This window comes from Panthera tigris, chromosome B1 (genome assembly GCF_018350195.1).
Source record: "Panthera tigris isolate Pti1 chromosome B1, P.tigris_Pti1_mat1.1, whole genome shotgun sequence".
Taxonomy (NCBI): domain Eukaryota; kingdom Metazoa; phylum Chordata; class Mammalia; order Carnivora; family Felidae; genus Panthera; species Panthera tigris.
In genome coordinates this window covers 30,534,532-30,555,071 of record NC_056663.1, presented here as the reverse complement: position 1 = coordinate 30,555,071, position 20,540 = coordinate 30,534,532, and the positions used below count along the sequence as shown (strand labels likewise).

The 20,540-nt window shown below is 37.0% G+C and overlaps 1 long non-coding RNA gene across 6 annotated transcripts in view; it reads left to right on the top strand.

Moving 5' to 3' along the window:
* The window catches only part of LOC122237872, a 179,892-nt gene that overhangs the window by 152,252 nt on the left and 7,100 nt on the right, over nt 1–20,540 (top strand). Inside the window, exons 5-6 of one of the 6 annotated variants that reach the window (XR_006216579.1) lie at nt 18,590–18,676; nt 19,089–19,183. The exons of 4 other annotated variants lie outside the window; for them this stretch is intronic. This is a non-coding gene — a long non-coding RNA (uncharacterized LOC122237872). The remainder of the gene's footprint in view (nt 1–18,589; nt 18,677–19,088; nt 19,184–20,540) is intronic. One more of the 6 variants, XR_006216582.1, reaches the window with a different exon arrangement.

Genomic DNA, 20,540 nt, shown 5'->3' with positions numbered 1-20,540 from the left:
CCTGTCTCAGGGTCTTTGCAGCTGCTGTTTCCTCTACCTGGAAAGGTCTCCTCCCACCCCACCTACCCCTTGCATGATTGGATCCATTGTTAGGTCTCAGTTTATATATTTGCTTTTTGGAAAGTCTCTTCCTGACTAGCTCATTCATTCATTCATTCATTCACTCATCCATTCCATAAGTACTTACTGAGCACCTACTCTGTATCAGGCACTATTCTAGTCCTAGAAGAGAAAGAAAAACAACGATCACAGTAAAAAGGTTAACAGTTCCTGTCCTCACAGAACTTACATATGAGAAGAGAGAGAGAAAAACAAAATAAGGAAGCAAATGTATGTGTGAGTGTGTGTGTATGAGAAAACAAAGGGGAGAAGATGAATAGAATGATTGCTACTTTTGGTAGAGTGGTCAGAAAAGGCTTCCTTAAAAATTTTAGGGATCTTTATTTAAACAAAGACCTGAAATAGTTCCCCCCATGCCACTGTATATTTTGCATTTCAGTCTCTTGTGTTTTATCCACATAAAAGCTACTTATTAAAATTTGATAATTATTTTTTCCTTCTTTTTGTCTGTTTTCCCCACTAGATTATAAATTTAGTGAGGACACAAACACTCACTATTATATTTCCAACATGGTACATAGTACCTGATGCATAAAAAGCATTTAGCATATATTTATCCAATGAATATGTGAAGTTGTTTATTATTACTGAACCAAAAGTTAGGAATCAAGAGTTATTCTCAAATGCAATCTATTATACTGGAGTGAAATAAAATGCCATATGTGAAAGCACATTGTATGATGACAAAAGCTTACAATTCACAGTGAGTTATAATGAATAATAATTCTGTCTCATACTTTTAGGATAGAGATGGGGCATAAATAAAAGAGGAATGCCTTGGTTACCATCTTAGCAGTGATATGTGTGTGCATTCCATCATATTGCAACAGAGAACATAAGCAGAGACATATTCCACCTCTGAACCTCTGATCTGTGTACCTTCCCCACCCCCACCCCATGCAAATATAAAAGAAAGAAAAAGAACACTCACCAAATCTTCCAGGTCTATCTCACTTTTCCCAATAATGCCTAAGTTGTGAGAAGATAAAGATGAAGTATGGACAATGACTCATTAAGATCATTTTGGGTGAGTGCCTGGGAATGAAACCAATCAAATTGCTTGTTCATTTTTGAATAGTCAACAGACTGAATTATAAAATTTTCCACTTGTGTGGAAAATTACTCCTAGATCTGGCAAGAAGCATCCTTTCCCTGGGCTCTGGGCTTCTGAAAACTCCCTTATGCTCTCTAGCTGAGCTCCTCCTGATGGGGCATTCTTGGGGCCAAAAAAAGACTTGTTCATGTAGAGACCATACCTTTCCCTTCTAGATTATGCTTAGGTTACTGGAACCTCAGAATTCTTTGTCCAGACACTTTCTGGACCTGTGTAGGCTCTTTACCATGTCCTACTTCCAAAGAGCAGTTTGCAAAGCTTATGTGCCTACCTCTAAACCCAAAGAACCATAACTGAAGACTGGCCACTGGTGGGGAGATCAGTCACGCCTTGTGGGCCAGGATTGCTTGGCTTGACTTTGAATGCCTCGAAGCTCACAGTATTTAAGTGTCTCCATCTATTCTCTTGCCCTGTAAGTGTTAGGGTCAGGCTGTTTACTTCCCAACCTCAGACCAAAAGTCTAATTCCTTCTCTTTTTTCAAGTCTTTCATAGACTAAGAGGAGAAACTTTGCGCAATCTGGTCATAACTTGATCTAAAAGTGCTACGTACAGTATCTTTGTGTCCCCCTCAAATTCACATGTTGAATTACTATTTCCCAATGTGATGGAATAAGGGACTTTTGGGAAGTAATTAGATCACAAGGGTGGAGCTCACGTGAACAAATTACTGCCCTTATAAGAAGAGACGAGAGATGATTTCTCTCTCCTCTATGTAAGGATATAGCACGAAGGTGGTCATCTGTAGATCAGGAAGAAGGCTGTCACCAGACACCAAATTGGCTAGCACCTTGATCTTACACTTCCCAGCCTCCAGAACTATGAGAAATAAATGTTTGTTCTTTAAAGCCATCTAGCCTATGGTGTTCTGTTACAGCAGCATAAACTAAGACAAATGGAGAGATGTATCTTAGGAGAAAAACAAAACCATAAAGTACATTCAAAATTTGGAAACCTAAAACGTATGTATCATTGTGCATACTGGCCTGTGGCTAAGCGTACCGACCGTAACAAGGCTTCTGAGGGTGTCACACCCAGTTCTGGGAGAAGTGTGTGGGATGTGCTTAATGGAGGTATCATTTCTTATAAACACCTGCACCTCTGAGATCTGGATTATAGGCCCTTTTCCTAGACTCCATCGTTCTCCCTCTGGGGGAGAGACTTGGGAATTAAAAAATATCCAGCTAACATCCTAATGTTATTCTAAGGAAGGCCAAGAAGACAAATTAGGATATTCTAGGCCAAGAAGTCAAGGGAAGTACAGTATCTTGTAAATTATTCTAATGGATGTATTCAGAGAGAATTGTTATGAATTCATTTAGATTACTGAGGAAAAATGATCTAGCAAATTGAATTCCAGGTGGGGTAGGAAGGTTCACAGTTTGGTCAATGCTCTGCTAGACACTTGAGGCATGTGTAATATTGTTTTATTTCATGTTTCTTTGATAACTAAGGATGGTAAACATTGTATAATATTATTTACTGATCATGCATATTTCCCCTTTTGTAAACTGTCCATTTTTTTGGTGCCTCTCTCTATTGCTAGTTTAGAGTATTTATTTATTTGAATAAGGCCTTTGTAAGTAAAAAAAAAGTTTCTTTATTTTTGAGAGAGAGAGTGTAAGCAGGGGAGGGGCAGAGAGAGGGGGACAGATGATCCGAACCAGGCTCCGCAGTGACAGCAGCAAGCCTGATGCGAGGCTCAAACCCATGAACAGTGAGATCGTGACCTGAGGTGAGGTTGGATGCTTAACTGACTAAGCCACCCAGGTGCCCCTATAATTTTTATTTATTTATTTATTTACTTACTTACTTACTTACTTACTTACTTATTTATTTAAGTAAGCTCTATACACAACCACGGGTCTTGAGCTCATGACAGATCAAAAGTCACATGTGAGCTAGACGGGCACCCCTGTTATCTTTTCATTTTCTATTTTTTTAATGTAAGAGGTTTTATATTTTATAAATTTAGAATTTAAATTTTAGCTGATTGTGATTTCTCTTGTACAAAGTCTGCTCATTAATTAGGACAAAAATAATCCTTAGCAAAATTTGGTCTTCTAGCCAGTAGTGTGCTGTGTAACTACATTTTTATCTTTTTTTTTCCTAAAAAAATAAACTTTTTAATCTTGCAGTAATTATAAATACACATTCAGTTGTAAGAAATAATGTAGAGAAATACTATGCACCATCTACCCAGTTTTTACCAATGGTGACATCTTGCAAAACAATATGACAAACAGTATGTTGACATTGACACAGTCAAAATGCAGAACATTATCATCACCAGAGACCTCCCTCAGGTTGCCCTTTTACATCCGTAGCTCCTTTGTCCCATTCATACCCTTCCCACCCCTGACAATCACTAATCTGTTGTTCGTTTCTACAATTTCATCATTTTAAGAATGTTTTATTAGGGGCACCTGTTGAACCTCCGACTCTTGATTTTGGTCCTGACCTCACAGTCATGAGATCAAGCCCTGCAGGGGACTCCTCCCTGGGTTGGGTGTGTAGCCTGCTTGAGATTCTCTCTCTCCTCCTCTCTCCCTTTGCTCCTTCTCTGCTAGCTTACGCGCGCGTGTGTGTGATCTCTCTCTCTCTCTCTCAAAAAAAGAATGTTTTATTAATGGAATTATATAGTAGGTAACCTTTGGGGATGAGCTTTTTTCATGCAGCATACATGCTGAAGATTTATTCAAGGTCTGTGTATTAATAGCTTGTTCTTTAAAAAAAACACTTTCTAGGGGCGCCTGGGTGGCTCAGTGGGTTAAGCGTCCGACTTCGGCTCAGGTCAGGATCTTGCGGTTCGTGAGTTCAAGCCCCTCATTGGGCTCTGTGCTGGCAGCTCAGAGCCTGGAGCCTGCTTTGGATTCTGTGTCTCCTTCTCTTTCTGCCCCTCCCCTCCTCACGCTCTGTCTCTCTCTGTCTTTCAATAATAAATAAAGGTTTAAAAAAAAATTTCTAAGTATACAATCATGCAGTGTATTTCTCTGCCTATATGTCTTTTATTTCCTTTTCTTGCCTTGTTGCCCTGGGTACAATTTCCAGCACTGTACTGAATCAGAATGCGGAGTGCTGTCATCTGCCTTTTCTCAAGCTCAAAAGGAAACCATTCAGTCCTTCTACCAGTAAGGATAATTTTAGCTAAAGTTTTTTGTAGGTGCTCTTTATCAAGTTGAGGAAGTTTGCCTTTATTCCTATTTTTATGAGAATTTTCATCAGGAATGAGTATTGAATCATGTCAAATGCCTTTTCTGCGTTAAGGTGATCATGTGATATTTCTTCTTTAGCTATTAATATTACAGATTACCTGGATTCATTTTTTTTATATTGAATCAGTCTTACATCCCTGGAATAAATCTCACTTGGATGTGGTATATAATTCTTATTTGTTGCTGAATTGTAGATGCTAGTATTTTATTAAAGATTTTTGTGTGTCTATATTCATAAGTGATATTGGGCCGTAGCTTTGTTTCTCTATACACTATTTTTTGCCCCAAATATTTTTGTATTTTTATTTACATTTTGTAAATTTTTTTAATGTTGTTTTTAATTTTATTTTTGAGAGAGAGACAGAGTGCAAGTGGGGGAGGGGCAGAGAGTGAGGGAGACACAGAATGTGAAGCAGGATCCAGGCTCTGAGCTGTCAGCACGAACCGTGAGATCATGACCTGAGCCAAAGTCAGATGCTTAACTGACTGAGCCACCCAGATGCCCCTGTAATTTTTATTTATCTTTTAACTTGATTTTCTAATATATAGAGATTTATATTTTATCAATTTATAAATTTTGGCATCATGTTAATACCAGCTTCACAAAATGAATCGGAAGTGTTCTTTTCTATTTTTTCAGAGTTTGTATAGAATCGCTTGTTAAATCTTTATATATTTTGTAGAATTCTCAAAGAAACCATTTGAGCTTGGAGATTTCCTTTTTAGGAATTTTTAAACAGTGAATTCAGTTTTTAAAATACATACTTATAAGACTGTTCAAATGATATATTTTGGATCAGGAGAGTTGTAGTAATTTTTGTTTTGTTTGTTTTTTTGTCCAAGTTGTCAAATTCCCTTATTATCCCCTTGATGTCTGCAGTATTAATAGTGACAACCCTTATTTCAATTTTGGTGTTGGTAAGTCTTTGTTTTTTCTTTGACAGCCTTTTTCAAGGTTTGTCAATTTATTGATCTTTTCAAAGAACCAGATCTTTGTTTCATTCAGTGTTTTATTTCTGGTTTCAATTTCACTGAGATCTGCTCTTACCATCTTTCTTTGGTTTTAATTTCCCTTCTTTTTGGTTCTTGAGGTGGGAGTTTAGATTATTGATATGAGACATCTCCTCTTTTCTAATGTATGCATTTGGGCTATAAATTTCCCTGTTGGTTCTGATTTAGATGTGTCTTACAAATTTTGATGTGTTTTCATTTTCATTCAGTTCCATGCACTCTTTATATTTATTTTGAGACTTCCTCTTTGGCCCATGGATTGCATAAACATCTGCTGTTCACTTTTCAAGCATTTGGAGATGTTCCCATTATTTTGTTACTGATTTCTAGTCTGGTTCTTTGGTAGTTGGAGAACACGTTCGGAGTATTGCAATTCTCCTAAGTGTGTTGAGGTTTGTTTTTTATGGTCCAAGGCCTATTTTGCTATATGTTCTATGAGTACTTGAAAAGGATGTATATTCTGCTGTTGTTGGGTACAATGTTCAATAAATATTAATTAGATCCTGTTGTCCCATGTTATTGTTGAGTTCCTCCATATTTTTACTGGTTTTTCTGTCTTCTATCGATTGTTGAGTGATGATAATGAATTCTCCAACTATAATGAGTGGATTTGTCTATTTCTCTTTTCAGGTCTATCAGTTTTGCGTCACGTATTTTCCAACTCTGTTGTCTGCATACTCACTTATGATTGCTACATCTTCTGGGTGAATTGACAATATTCTCATCATATAATGTTTATCCCTGATCTCTGTCTCTGGTAATTGCCTTTGTTCTGAGGTTTACTTTAATATTAGCATAGCCTTTCATGCTTTTTTAAAATTGTTCTCATCGTTTATTTTTTCCTTCTTTTTACTTTGAACCTGACTATATCATTGTTTTTGAAACGAATTCTTTGTAAACAGCATATAGTGTGTCATGTTTTTAATTCACTCTGCCTGTCTTTGTCTTTCACCGCTTGCTTTAATTATCACATTATATGTATATAATTAATCATAGTCTACTGGTGTGTCATTTTACCTACTGCCTCATTTTCCTTTACCCTGTCTCATTTTTAATATACTTGTCTTCAATCTTCCCTCTAGATACACTTAGAATCACAACAGTGTTATCATTTTTGCTTTAAACATCAGTTATAATTTAGAAAACTCAAGAGAAATTAAACTTATTGTATTCACTCAGAGTTTTCTAACCATGTTCTTTCTTCTTTACTGAAATTCCAAGATCCCTCCTATTGTCATTTCCTTTGTGTTCAGAGAACTTCATTTAACCCTTCTTTCAGCGTAGGTACACTGGTGGCAAATTCTTAATTTTATTTCACCTTTGAATGTCCTTTATTCCTGAAGGATATTTTCCCTGGGTGTAGGATTCTGTATTGACAGTTGATTTCTTTCAGCACTTAAAACATATCATGCTGCTTCCTTGTGATCCCAATGGTTTCTGATGAGAAATCTGCTGCCATTCAAGTTGTTTTTCCACTATGGATAGTGTACATTTTTCTTTAGTGTTCAGGAGTTTAATTATGCGGCATCTATATGAGAATTTCTTTGGTTTATCCTTCTTTGGATTCATCAAGTTTCTTGAATATGTGGTTTTAGGTCTCTTGCAAAACGTGAGGAGTTTCAGTCATGATTTCTTTGAATACCTTTTCAACTCCCCCCTATGCACACCCTTTCTCTTTGCTTTCCAGCAATCCAATGCCACAAATATTAGATCTTTTATCATAATTCCACAACTATGAGGTTCTTTTCAGTTTGTCCAGTCTATTTTCACTCTGTTGTTCAGGTTGGATAATTTCTATTGCTCTATCTTCCTATCCATTAGTTCTTTCCTCTGTGGCTTCTGTTCTGCTGGTGAGCCCCTATACTGAAATCTGCGTTTCAGTTATTATAGCTTTCAGTTCTAAATTTTCTATTTGGTTCTTCTTTATACCTCTTGTTTCTTTTCCAAGACTTTGTATTTTTTCATTTGTTTCAGGCATCATCATAATTGCCATTATGGCATTTTTAATCATGGCTTCTTTCAAATCTTTGTCAGATCCTAACATGTTTGCCATCTTAGTGTTGGTGTCTGATGATTGCCTTTTTTCATTTGTTTTGAGATCTTTCTCATTCATGGTATGACTAGTAATTTTTTATTTAACCCTGGACTTTTTGGATCATGAGGCTGGTTTTATGTAAGCCTCTATTTTAGCTGGCTTTGTGTAATATCTCTTTGAAAGTGGAAAGTGAGGCACCAACTTACTACTCTAAAGTGGAAATAGAAGTCCAGGCTCCCTACTCAGCCTTGTTTGCATGTAAGGTAGGGGGATCCTTGTTATTGGTGGGCAGGCTTCAAGTCCAGCTCTTCCCATTGTCCCACTGGCAGCATGGTGGCAGTGGCTTTGTAACTAAGGGGAGATGGTGAATGTCTTGACTCTTCACTAAGCTGCTTCTAACACCACTCACCAAGGAAGGGAAGGAATGCCTCATTAATGCTGGGTAGGTGTTGAAGTCCAGACTTCCCAGGTGATCTCCCCTAACACGGAAAGTAAGGCTTCTTTACTTCTCTAAGGGAATGAAAGCAACAAAAGTCATACTTTCTTCTGTGACACTACTGTAAAGGTGTTGGGACACCTTGTTGAAACCTCTTGGAGAGGAAGTCTTGACTTTCTACTTACTCTTTACTGACATGAGTGGGGGCCACTTTTTTTTTTTTTATTGTTTTTGTGTTTGGATGGAATAGATTATCTAAAAAGTTTCTCTTTCTAGGCTGCCCCTATCCTGTTCCTTTGGCTGCAGATAGCAGACTTTTTGCAGATGGATTTTTTGTCTGTACAGTTTGCATTCCCAGGTTTCCAGCTTCCTTAGCACCAAAAGTGGGATATAAGAGATAACAAATAAATAAAAACCAACAACAACAACAACAAACCTCCCACTAATGTAACTCATCTCATTTCTCGGGCCCTGATATTCCCGAGCCTATCTGCCTTATTTCTATCTTTCAGAGTCTTCGTATGCTTGTTTTGTATATAGTGCCCAGGAATTTTAGTTGTAATTAGAAGGAAGAACAGGGGAAAGTACATCTACCTCATATTCCTTGAAGTGGAAGTCTTTAAATCTTTTATTTCTTTTAGCCGTAGGTATTTTATTTTCATTTTATAGGTACTGCATGGTTCTTGTTATGTTCATTCTTAAGTTTATAAATAGTTATGTATATAGTTACTATGTCTAAGTTGAGTCTCTGTAGGATCTAGAACATTTGAATCTTCCAACAGTTCTGAATTTCTCTGAAACTTCAGGGAGAGTCCCAAGAAGCACATATATGTATGAAAAACATTCCAGATAGAATCACATTTTATTATTAACTGGGGCGTGGTTCCACAGAGCTATACAACTTGGTGTTCTGGTGAACTGGGCTTGAATGTATGTGAATCTTTAAAGTAGTGGCTGCCTAATTATAGCTTCATTAAGCGTGAGGTAAGAGCACAGACCTTGGAATCAAACAACCTGGCTTCTTCACAAACTTACTGAATGTTTAACTACCTCCGTTTATTCACCTATGAAATGGAGATATATGAGTACTATTTGAAGTGAAATCTGCTGCCATTCAAGTTATTTTTCCCAATAAGTAAGATGTCAGTTTTCTTTGGTGGCTTTTCAGATTATTTTCTCTGCTTTTAGTTTTCAGAAGTTTAATTATCATGTGTCCCGGTATGGATTTCATTGGTTTATCCTGTTTGGAGTTCTTCCAGCTTCTTGACCTTATGGATTTAAGTCTATACTAGGATAAAGTGCATTAATATGCATGTCGCATTTGTAGCAGTGTCTGCTCATAAAAGCCATGTAAATGTTAGTCATTTACATTATTACTGTCTCCTTTCCTTAAAGAAAGAACTAAGAAAATGTAATTATGGACTTTAGTTAATAATAATAATGTATCAGTATGAGTTCATTACCTGTAACTAATATAACATACTGAAGTAAAATGTCAATAATAGAGAAAACTGGCTGTGTCATATATGGAAACTCTCTGTATTACCTTTGCATTTTTTCTGTAACCTAAAATTGTTCCAAAACAATAAGTTTACTTTAAAAAATGCCTGTGGGAAATGAGTGAATGGAAGGAATGACACAGAATAGGAAACAAGGATAGAGGTTTAAAAAAAATTGTTTAACAAAAGGAACTTTGTGGAAAAGAATATATTTAGTTAGTCTGAAAACATAAACTATAATAATATATTCTTTTCCATTGAAAAAATAGATGCAAAAAGAAAGCAAAAAATCTAGACACTCTGTAACTTAGCTAGCATGTGGCCAATAGCATTGATTTCACTTAATAGCTTATAATCACAATAATTAGTCCAGGGCCAGTGAGCCAAGTTATTGGAACTATTTTTCTAATAGAAATTGTCTTAATTCAGACCAGGGAAGTATTTGTAGGGGAGGTGTGTGGTTAGCATAGTAAATAGATGCACTGAAATTATTAATTGGTTTATACAGTTATGGCCAAAAAAAAAAAAAAAAGCACATAAATAACTGGCTCATATGAGAGAAACAAACAAAGAGAATATGAGCAATTTTTTTGCAGTTGTATTCATTTGATTACTGGAAGGTGTATTTCAAATTCATTTTGCTATAGAATCATCATAAAACAACCCATTTGTTATTGAATCGTTAATTGCTTTTCATAATGCAGTTAAGTGATAATCAACTTTTTACATTTGTAAATATTTCCCAGTAATCTGATGATGATGTGCTATTTTGCATTTTTTAAGGGATTTTTACATGTTTACTCATTTATTTTTGACAACTGAAATAAAAGCTTATTTTTCCTCCCTTATAATTACATGTATCTGTTACCAAAATTACAAAACAAAGAAAAAGAAAATAGCTACCCATAATCTTATTATGTTAACTTTTTTAATGTATTTCCTGTTAATCTTACTTACTTCAAATTTTTTTTAATTATTTATTTTGAGAGACAGAAAGCGAGAGAGAGTGAGAGAGAGAACACATGCAGGCGTGCAAGTTGGGGAAGGGCAGAGAGAGAGGGAGAGGGAGAGAATCCCAAGGAACTGTCAATGCAGAGTTCCATGATGCAGGGCTTGAACTCAGGAACCATGAGATCATGACCTAAGCCAAAATCAACTTAACCTGAGCTTAACCCACTGAGCCACCCAGGAACTCCTATTTTTTATTTTTGAACTATAATTGTGACTATATGTATATTTAATTTGGGTTCTACTTGACCGTTTACCGTAAACCCTTTCTTATGCTATTTAAAATTTTAATCACTATTTTAAGTAATGTGAATTATTAAATAAGTTGTTATATTACGATTTACTAATTTATTAACCTATTGGATATTTAGGGTTTCTCCAGTGATATTTTATTTGCCCAGATTTGTGCCAATTCTGGAAGAACAGTCCTAACTCACTGATACTTTGTGTCTCTTTAAGCGATATGACTGTAGCATTCTTATATTTGAAACCCAGGAAAGAAAAAGTTCAAACAGTCAAATATACAGGTCTAAGACATAAAGGTACCTTAAAATATTTTTTGTATTTGAGTATAGTTGACACACAATGTTACGTTAGTTTCAGGTGTACAACATAGTGATTCAACTTCTCTACAATTATGCTGTGCTCCCCATTAGCTACCATCTGTCACCATACCACACTTTATGATGTCATTGACTATATTCTCTATACTGTGCCTTTTGTTCCTGTGATTTATTCATTCCATGAGTGGAAGCCTGTATCTACCTCTCCCCTTCACCCATTTTGCTCATCTTCGCATTCCCTCCCCGCCAGAACCACCAATTTGCTCTCTATATTTATAGGTCTTGATTCTGTAAAGGTACTTTTTTAACTGCCACACTCATTCTGAATCTCGTCCATCTCTTTTAAGATGAAGCACATGTCTGGTTCATTGTATAACAAAGTAGCAGACACACTGCATCCTGGTATCGAAGACCATTGCCTATAATTAATTAGGGAAAAATCTATTATCTTCCAATGAAACAAGAATATTTAGTAATATGAGATTTCTGCCAGAAGTTACTACAACTTTGGAAAGACCGTCCATTGGTTTACTGGGAAACCAGCTGGCTATCTTGACTTGGGATTTGTTACCATGCCTGCTCTTGCCCTACCAGACAGCGTCGTGGACTCAGTTTCAGAAGTTCAATATGAGCATGGCCTAGAGGTTTTTCAGACAACTGCCCTCCAGTGAGAATGATAACCTGTGAGAGAATGATACTGAAGTTAGAAGCCTAGTTTTATAAGCAATGGTCTTAGATACCAGGATGCAGTGTGTTTGCTACTGTATAATTGTAATGCCTTTTGACTTAACAATTCTGAACTTTGTTTTTAATTTTTTTTTAATGTCTATTTATTTTTGAGAAAGACAGAGACAGAATGCGAGTAGGTTAGGGGCAGAGAGAGAGGGAGACACAGAATCCAAAACAGGCTCCAGGCTCCGAGCTGTCAGCACAGAGCCCGACGCGGGGCTCGAACTCATGAGCTGTGAGATCATGACCTGAGCCGAAGTCGGACACTCAACCGACTGAGCCACCCAGGCACCCCTGAACTTTGTTTTTAACTAAAAACAATTCTGCAGTTCATAAATGGATACCTAAGGATTATATTTATTCATTCACAGGGTATTTATTGAGAACATACTAAGTGCCAGGTGCTATTCTAAGTGCTATAAGCAAGGCAGAGAAAAATCACTTCAGTCATGAAGGGTCCCTTTTTCAAAGCCCAGAATTGATGAACTACTACCTTCTGAGATAAAGTTGGTAGTGTTAGGAAGAAAACTATCAGAGAAGTAACTTGACACTGGAAACTCCTTACATTTTCCCTCTGGGTTCATCTCTCCTTACCTACAGTGAGCAGACACTGAGATACCACAGGGGGGTATCAATATCTTCTAAAATGAGAGAGGGAACATATGGGACAGAGTCCACTGAGGCAGGGACCAGTGAGAAAGTTCCAAATTTTGTTTATGTCGGGAGCTGGGGAGGTTATGGGCCACAGAGGGAAAGGAAATTATTATTATTTTTTAAACAAAAGAGTTAAGACTGAGTTAGTTACACTACTAGAATTTTATTTTAGAACAAGAGCCAAGTAATGCCAGAATAAAAGCAGAAATCAAGACCCTGGGGTTTATGGCTGGTTGAAAACTGTAAGGTTGTTCAGGCTTCTTGAATTTTGTTTTTATTTTTATTTCTCTTGGGCAGGGGGGTGGCTCTAGTAACCAACATTTCAGAAACTACAAAAAGAGCCACTGGGATTGAGGAAGGTTTATGGAAAGCTAAGGATCCAACACCGTCCAATTAGATCTCTTAATCCAATGAGAGCAGTTGTTTACTTAGAGGGTCAGTCCTATGCTTCCTATTGTGCTTCAAGGATTAGAAAAAGACTAGAGCCACAGCTTTGGAAATATTCTGTATCTTGTCTGGATGGGAATAGGAAAGTCATAGGGAGCTGGCCAAATACCGTATAGGAGTTCAGTAAAGACCTCAAAGAAAAGAAAATAGGTTGATTTTGTCCAAGGAAGACAGACAAATAAGAGAAGGGAAAAAAAGAAAAAGAACTAGAGCATAGGACAGAGATAGAACATATTAATTTTCACTCTTTGAAAACGAATCTCTCATCACATCCTTGATGATAGTCCTTGGACAATTTACCACGGTTGTATTGAAAGAAGACAAGGAAAATGACAGGTTGTAAAAAGAGATTTGGGAAGAGTTGAGAAAACATGGAGCTTCATATACACTCATGTCATTAAATACTAGAGTTTGGTTGAAATAAAGAAAAATCAATTGTAAGTCTGGTTAAATGAAAGGAAATGAAGTAAAGAATGCCTCGCTCTTTGTTTGCAAGGTTGCCTGTAGACAACTTCCATACATGCAGTACCAAAAAGATGCCCTTCTACTGGAATACTCAAAGCATCTGTGTAGAATTGTGCTCTTCACATGGTTTGGCTTTCTCCCTCTATCCTTTCTATTTTAACACCTCAAGAGCTGTTTTTGTTTGTTTTTTTAATATGCTAAAGGTTTTTTGCCTTTTTAGATGAAGGCAATGCCAATCAATTTCCCTGAAAATTTAAAGTGAAAAACTGTAAGTTATGGATAAATAATTTCTCTGAGTTATATCAATTGTCAGTTGTGATGATCTAAATATTCATCCTTCATCGTGTGAAGGAGTATTTTGGAAAAGTCTACGGCTGTAAAACGTTGAGCTGAAGATGATTTCCTTCGTAAAGAGACAGCTTTTCTTTTGATTTTTTAAAAGTTTGTTTATTTTGAGAGAGAGCAAGCGTGAGTAGGTGAGGGGCAGAGAGAGAATCCCTAGCAGGCTCTGCACTATCATCATGGAGCCTGATGTGGAGCTTGAACTCATGAACTGTGAAATCATAACCTGAGCTGAAGTCAGACACTTGACTGAACCACCCAGGCACCTCAGGAGGCAGTTTTTCAATGGTGATCTCAAACTGAGAAAGCTAGGAATGGTTGCCTGTCTCATCAGCATCACATAGCTACAAATATTAGCTGGGCATGAAGAATGATGTAGTCACTAGATATAATCTAAAACAAGAGTTTTATACTGGATTCTTAAGGCCTCACTGTGACCTAAATTACACACACATGTACACACACACATACAATTTCCAATGACATCAGTCAAAATTTCCTGTGAGCAACTGGGAAAGAGACTTGGTCTAGAATTCCAAGAAACCAAACCTGAAGTTTTAAACCATACTCATTCCCAGTGCTTTGCAATTGATTCAGTTTCCAACAAAATTATCACTGTCCCTGGGTCCAATAGCAAACAGAAGGGAGAATTGAATTAGGAAGGAAAAACATTTTGTTGAAAACAAATGACATGACTCTGTGAGAACATTTCAGAAGGGCCCCCAGAAGGTGGATCCAAAGGTGCTATTCCCAAGATCTGTTGGGTAACCTGGACACAGATGTTCCATGTAGCTAAGACAGTGAGTGTGAAAGTGAGCAGGGGTGGGGGATGGGAACGAAGAAACACTAATGCCTCCTATTTGCTTCAGTCTCATTTTCTTCCCTGAAACCAAAGCTTGATTTGCTATTTGGCACAAGGAGCAGGAGAGGACAGAGGAAGTCACAGTGCATTTCCATTTCTTGTCCAGTTTCCAGTCCCATGTCAGTAGAGTTGAACCTTGGATGGCCTAGCAACATCCCCATGGAGGTCTGCTTGGCAGAGGGAAGACGCTTGTGTTGGAGGACAGCCTTTTGTAGTTTTCAGCCCACAAACTGTCCATCCCCTCTGACCCCTGTCAGTACTACAATGGGAAGAACAAGATAAAGAAAACTCCCCTTCTCATCAAGAAGACAAGAATTTTATATACAGCAGTCACCAGACGGTGCCTCCTTGGCCAACGTCCAGGATGGCTACAGAAATTTGTTTGCAACAAAACAAATACAAGCAGCCTTGTGACTCAGACAGTGGGTGGTCTAAGTCCACATACACAGCAGCTTTTCCATGACTGACAAATGTCACAATTAGTGGATGACTGGGGCAATTATTTGAAAGTATCCTTTAAAGAAACCATAAGAGACTCCTAAAAACTGAGAATAAACTGAGGGTTGATGGAGGGGTGGGAGGGAGGGGAAAGTGGGTGATGGGCATTGAGGAGGGCACCTGTTGGAATGAGCACCGGGTGTTTTATGGAAACCAATTTGACAATAAATTTCATATTAAAAACAAACAAAAAACAAAACAAACAAACAAAAAAGAGAACATAGGTTAGAGTCACCATTACTGACACATCAGAATGCATATCTCTACTAGATTTTGGATTACATTATAATGTAAAATCATTTAATTGCCAAAATTTATCTACTTTTTCAAAATAGGGTTCTGAATCAAGGGTCCTGATGGGAATTGCCTGTGATACAGTGAGTTATTTTTAAGAGTAGCCAAGAAAAGAATTCAGTTCTTCTGCTGGTTATTCCAGGCTTAATGATTCACCTTTGGTAGATACCATGCTTGAGCTGGATTACACACAAGTTGGCATGTAGTCCAGAAAGTTTTGAACGGATTGTCCCCAGGCCATGTATACTCTCAAGAAAGAATCAACTGGATATCTTTTGCTAAAAAATAAGAGATGAATAGGAGAGGAATTAAGTTCCTCGAGATTCTGGAGAAATCTATGGATATACCCAGGCTTTCTACCACATTCCAAATAGCCTTATCTGAGGCCTCTGTTTCTTACTGATTAGCCTGGAAGTCTTATCTGGAACAATACCTAAGAAAATCCAACATTCTGGAGAACTCTGGGTCTTGCAAAGAATATCCACAGTGGTGTAGAAACTCTGCTTTCCAACTGAAACTCTTGGAGTTCTGAGACTTATTTTCAAGTAGAGCAAGGCAAAGAGAAAAGTGTAGATGCAAAGATACAATCACATATATATATACATGTGTATATGTATATGGCTAAGCAACCTAAAAATAAAGTGAAGGAGGAGAAGCCACAATAAATTTTGAAAATGAAACACTTAAATCTCAACACAATGGAAGTATTTAGAATAAAGACACATAGAATGCAGTTCAAATGGGTCCTGGAGTAGGGAATACATACATACATACATACATACATACATACAAATGAGACAGCACCACTTAGTGGTTACAACTTCAGATTCTGAAGTCAGACAGATCTGACTCTGAATCCCAGTTCCGTCATTCATCAGATGTGTAGCCTTTGGAACATAAAATTCCTTCAAGTTTTTTTTATTTATTAAAGAGACTAAGAAACCAATCACACAGATGTTCATAAAGCTTTTTAATGAACTAATGTATGTACATAACTAGGTATGAAGCCTGGCGCAGATTAAGTGCTCTATAAATATTGGTGAAAGTTATCTGGAAATAAAGTAGTCAGGATCTGAAGGAAAGTGAAAAGAAGGGGCAATTTATTTGGTGGATAGTAGCAGGAAGTAATTTAGATATAAGACATAGTATGGGAAAATGCTGAAAGGTATGATGGCCACATTGCCTGAAAAAAAAAAAAAAACAAATTAGTACACATGACTTGAGAATAGGAGAGATTATCGCTATTGGGGTCATCATAGGAAATTCAGGAAAGATCAGCACTGTGTGAAAGTACAAATTATATTTACAAAGGAGAACGTTCTTTCGCTGAAATCCAGGAGAAATTAACATCTTTTCTCAGATTCTATTTTTGGGTTACTATCAATTCTAAGTTACTTAAAGCTTCAAAAATTTATTTGGCTCTTTTCCTTCTCTTTGCATTTCTTGATGCACAGGTTTTGATCATTTGAGTAACTGTTAACATTCCATCAAAAGTAATGAAATGGAAAAGAGATTAAAAACCAACAAATCTTGACTTGATAAGCGAGCATACTGGTAACCAGGGGAGAGAATAAAGAATCACAGCAACTTCTCCAGCCGAAAATATACTCTGACAGCAGAAAAGTTTGATTTTAGATTCCAGTGATGTCTTTAGACACTATGCCTGCAAGTTAGTTCTGCCCCAATGCATACACCTGATTTCATGAAATGAAGACTTTCAGGGATTATAAAGTATAAGCATTGTGCTAAGTAGGGTTAGGGGTGCAAAGGGAAGTGAATAGTGGTGGGGAAGGAACAAACAAATATGGTGCTAGGGAGACAATAAGCAAAATAAAGTTTAAAAAAATCTTAGATGTAAAATAAACATAAACAGAGCTGTGTAGACCGAGTATGGAAAAAAGTCATCCCTGAGGAGTGACATATAACTGATATCTGAATGACAGGAAGAAGCTAGACACTCTAAAATTGGAAGGAATGATGTTCATGGCAGAGAGTTCTAAGGCCTTGGGCAGCAACCAGCTTTGTGTGTTGGAAAGACAAAGAAAGAAGTATGTCCAAGGTGTACAGAAATAAAGAAAAATTATTTATTAGTTAAGACTGTGTATTAGTTAATATTAATTAAGCAGAGGGGATTGTGTATTAATTTATTGGAGTCTGCCATAAATTGATGTTGTATAAATTAATCTTATATCAGCTCATTATGGGGCAGGGAATTTATAATAGTATTCTTCCTATTCTATCCCTCCAAACCTTTGTACTATTGTTATCATATACTTTCCTACTGCATATTGATACACACCATAATAATATTTTTTCTTTAAAAATCAATTGTGCTTCCAATAATTCAGAAAGAGTAAAAAAGAAAATGTCTTATATAATTATCTAAATTTTTACTGAATTCCTGAAGCTTTTCTTTTTATGGGTCCAAATTTTTAACTCATACGATTTTTCATAAGCCTGAAGAACTTCACTTATCTATTGTCGTGTAGCATGCTGATAAAAATTCTCAGCCAGCTAGGAATAGAACATCCTCAAGCAGATAAACACATATAAAAAATGCTATAGGTAACATCATATGTGATGATGAAAAGCCAAATGCTTTATCTGGAGGGTAGGGTACAAGGCATGGATGTTCATTCTTACTCTTTGCTCAACCACTATATTGCAAGTCTTAACCAGTGCAATTAGGCAAGAAAAAAAAAAGAGACATCCTGATTGGAAAAGATAAAGTAAAACTGTCTTGAATCACAGACAGTATGACCTTCTATGTGGAAAAACCAAGGAATCCACATAAAAGATGTGAAAAGTAATAAACGAGTTTAGTAATTTAAAAGATACAATGAACACATACAAAATCAAAAATTGAAATTTGAGTAACATTAAAACAAGGACTACCTAGGTATAAGTCTAACAAAATCTTGCAAGCTTTGTTTGCTGAAAATTATAAACCATGATGAGAAAAATTAATGTCTTAAGTATATGGAGAGCTATAGTGATGATCATGAATCATTAAAGGCCTGTGCAATTTACAACCTATATATAAGTTTACCTTGATAAAAATTTTTTTAAAAGAAAGATGAAATAAAAATGTTTTTAGTCAAACAAAAATGAAATAATTCATTACTAGATGAACACTAATGGAAGTACCCAAGGCCATTTTTCAGGTAGAATTAACAGGTGTTGATGAGGATGTAAGCTCATAAGTGCAGCTGCAATGTACATTCATATAATTTTTCAAAACTGTTAGGTCTTATCTATAAAACCAATGACCCAGCAATTCCATATCTCTCTTCACCTAGGACCATACATTTGTAACGGATTTTGCAACAGAGGATATTTCATTGGCATTTGCAGTTCCCAGAGAATATGGGAGATTTAATACCAAGGTCAGAATATAAGAAGAAGTAAAATCTCTATTTAGATGGTGACACTGATAGACGCTGCCCTGTGATGGAACCTGGGCCTCTGAACCCAGCTGAGAATCAGGGGGGGTTGGTGAACAGAGGGTGGTGTAAAGGGAGAACTTCAGGCCCCACTAGCACTCTGTGACCTTGCAGGCTTGTGCTAGCTACCGCTGTGGCTCCATTAGCATCCATATAGTCACTGCTTCAGACTTGTCTAGTAACTTAATAACACCAGCCAATCCAAGGCTATGGAAATGCCTCTTGGCTGGCTCACTACTTCATTTTAATAAATCTAAGTTTGTTCACTGATAAGCCAAAAACCCACCACACTGATTACCGATGGCATCCTTCTACATGCAATGTTTTTACCCAAATTGTTGTCTTTTATTTCTAGCATTTAATCAACATCTACTATGTTCCTAACACTTACCTGGCACAACAGCTGAGCACAAAGTTAAGATGGCAGCACAGGCAAAGACACTGAGATGGGTGAGAAAACAATGTATTGTCTGGGGGAATTAAATACAATCCAGTCTCACTGGACGTTAGGCAGTAAAGGAGCTGGGTGAGGATGAAACTAGAAAGGTAGGCCAACCCCAGATTGTGAGGGATTTTGCACATAGGCTTGGATTTTCAACTTTTACTAAAGAAGTTGCCATGGGTTTTTACCACTTCATGTATACTTGTAAAGATTGGAGACTCCAATCACTTTTTTTAAAGCGAAGATGTTTTGAAAGGCAAATACTTGCCAGAAGTTCAGGATTGTCTCTCCATGAATATATTCACACGAGGAATATAAAACTATATTTTGGAAAACAATTGTGGGATTTCTTCTGCTTAATCTGTGCTTGACACAGAGTCATAAGAAAGGATCCAGTTTCCTCTCATTGGTCCTCGTTCTCATACCATAAGAACTGATCCAATTACTACCAAGACCATTCTCTACAGACTTCATTATCTACTTCCTTTGCAGGTTTGTGTTGGAAAGTTTTAAAAACTCTATCCAGGGATGCTTTAATGAAAGGAGGAATTAAATCTTTCTAAAAAGTGAAAGGAAAGCGTTTCATTTAATTCCCTTTCTAACTGTGTCATTCACTCCTTTACTGATTCTTCGCCTTCAAGATCTCTATTACATGGACCATTCTCTGTTCTTGCAATCTGTGTATGACCTTTTGTTTCCATTTCTTTTGCAATCTAGATAAGACCTATGGATCATCACTTCAAACTCTTCTGTGTATCCTTTAGTTTTTTGCCCCTTTTGTGTTTCTGCCCAGTAAAACCCAAATGAGCATCTTCAGATCCAGGAGGAGAGAGAAAGGAATATGGAAAAACAATTAGATAGGGACCAGACTAGAAGTTGGAAGCCTACCATAATGATCTACTTGTAATCTAGGCAAGAAATGAGAAGAGTCTGAACCATGGCAGTGGAACATTAAGCACCAGGATCACATTCTAGGGACATTAACAAGGTGGAATTAGAAGACTCTTTTTCTTACTTTTTCAGCTGCATAGTGGCCAGCTGTGTTCACTAAGAATAGTAATAGAGAAAGAGTAGACTTTGGTAAAGAGGATAGACTGCACTGTAGCTAAGAATTTGAAATCCTTGTGAGGCCTCCAAATAGCGCTTTTGAGGAGTTCAGGAGAGATGCTTTGGGATGCATAGGTGACCTATGGGAGTCATCAGCATGTAAGCAGCAATTGGAGCCATGGGGTTTAATTAACCTATAAAAGGAAAATGTGTCGAGAACGAAAAGGAGGTACCCAAGGATCAGAACAGAAGAGTCCATTAAGGAAATGTGTCAAGAAGCTAAGGGGAAAGAGGGAATCGCAAAACTGAGTAATGAGA